Source organism: Myotis davidii, unplaced genomic scaffold (assembly GCF_000327345.1).
Source record: "Myotis davidii unplaced genomic scaffold, ASM32734v1 scaffold54, whole genome shotgun sequence".
NCBI classification, from domain to species: Eukaryota; Metazoa; Chordata; class Mammalia; order Chiroptera; family Vespertilionidae; genus Myotis; species Myotis davidii.
In genome coordinates this window covers 4383211-4385418 of record NW_006287915.1, presented here as the reverse complement: position 1 = coordinate 4385418, position 2208 = coordinate 4383211, and the positions used below count along the sequence as shown (strand labels likewise).

Below are 2208 nucleotides of genomic sequence, written 5' to 3'. Positions count from 1 at the left end.
GGTCCGGGGTAGAACAGTCGGTTTGGGGTCATTGTTGGTATCTTTTTTTTTAAAATATATTTTATTGATTTTTTTACAGAGAGGAATGGAGAGAGATAGAGAGTTAGAAACATCGATCAGCGGCCTCCTGCACACCCCCTACTGGGGATGTGCCTGCAACCAAGGTACATGCCCTTGACTGGAATCGAACCCGGGACCTTTCAGTCCACAGGCCAACGCTCTATCCACTGAGCCAAACTGGTTACGGCAAGATGTAAACTCTTTATGGATCTTTGAGGCATTGGCTCATTTGGTGACAATAAGTTGAAAATCGCAGATTTCTCTTTAAATTTTCACCAATCTGTCACACCTATAATGAGTCTCAGCTTGGATTATTGAAGACATATCAGTAGAGTGCTTTTCAGGTTATAGAGTGCTTTCATACTTGATTTAGATATAGATTTGGATTCTAATAGCAGCCTTTTGAAGAAGTGGGAAAATAATGCCTACTTTATGCAAGGTTATAGTGGTTTGGAAAGTGATTCAAGTTTGCACAAGTAGTTAATATTGGACTGGTGGGGGTGGAAACCCAGGTCTTTCAGGCTGGATTTCTTGCCAGTATACATTCAGCACCCTGGCCCTTTGCCAGTTTGGTTTCTGTAGGAAAGGGAATAGGACCATATTCCTAGGGAGTAAGAGGCATTGCCTTGAACTCTCCAGTAGGAATTTTGAGGTAGGAATTTATTCATATTCTCAGAAGGAATTCCTGAATGCTCAGATTTTTTTCAGGGCATAGGCCCAGACCAGCTAACTGCATAAATTGCTCTTTTAGTTTGTTTGTATTAACCCCACATTCTTTCTAGTCAAATACTTAAGTTATCTGAAACATAAGCAAGCTTTCCATAAAGAACTCTGGCCTTGTGAGAAACCAAGGTAGTTTTCATAAAGCAGTGGACCAAATTTCTTGCCTTTTACTCATAGCAAAGGAACTTGGGCTGCATATAAACTCTGATAGGTGATTCTGTCATATTTAGTTAATTTGACTTCTTAGCCCATAGACTAGGTAGGTATAAAGTTTACTTGTGTTGAATGTAATCTTACTAGAGGCACTGGGGGCTGGGGAGAGTTGCCTCAGCCCAGCCTGCACCCTCTCCAATCTGGGACTGCTGGCTGCCAACTGCTCACCTGCCTGCCTGATTGCCCTTAACTGCTTCTACCTGTCAGCCTGATCACCCCCTAATCACCCTCCTGCCAGCCTGATTGATACCTAACTGCTCCCTGCCTGCCTGATTGCCCACAACTGCCCTCCCCTGCTGGCCATCTTGTGGCTTTGGGTGCCGCCATCTTTGAGGGTGTGAAAGTCAATTAGCATATTCCTTCTTTATTAGATAGGATTAATAGTGAGGAAGGAGACAGAAATGATCAAAAGCAGACAGAAGACAAACATTACAAAAGCAGTTAGAAAAACTCAAGGAGGACTGAATTTTAGTTCAAGGACCCCACACCTAGGGCATATCAGGTATCTGTTTTATAGGGCATGTTCATAATGATGATCCTGAATAACCTAATAAGTGAAATTATCCTACCTAATAATAGACAAACGTGGTAATTGACTGTACCTTCACTACGCCTCCCATGGGCTAATCAGCACGATATGCAAATTAACCCAACCAAGATGGCAGGAGGCTTGCTTGCTCCAGTGATGGAGGAAGCTAAGGTTCCCCGCCTGCCCGGCCCGGCTCTGAGCTCCGAAAGCAACAAAGTTTCAATTATAGAAGCTAAACAAACCCCAGATACCTGCTTTCAGCAGGCCGTGGCCTCAGAGCTGGACGAAGTAGGAGCCGGCTCTCAGCTCCAGTGACAGCAACAAAGTTTCAATTATAGAAGGTTAGTCCCAGAATACAAAAAAAAAAAGAAAAAGGAAAAAAGGAGAGGCGGGGAGCTTCAGTCACCGGCCAGCCTGAAAACGGCCCTCAGCCCCTCACCCAGACTGGCCAGGCACCCCAGTGGGGACCCCCACCCTAAAGGGGGTGTGGCCAGCCTGTAAACAGCCATCAGCCCCTCATCCAGACATGTACCTAAGCGGGACCCCCACCCTGATCCAGGACATCCTTCAGGGCAAACCAGCCGGCCCCCACCCGTGCACCAGGCCTCTTATTCTATATAGTAAAAGGGTAATGTGCAAACTTACCCTAACAGCAGAAAGACTGGGAATGACTGGTCACTATG

The 2208-nt window shown here is 45.5% G+C and overlaps 1 protein-coding gene across 1 annotated transcript in view; it reads left to right on the top strand.

Moving 5' to 3' along the window:
• Positions 1-2208, top strand: part of TBC1D15 (TBC1 domain family member 15) — a 71027-nt gene that overhangs the window by 51866 nt on the left and 16953 nt on the right. The gene's annotated exons all lie outside the window — the stretch shown is intronic.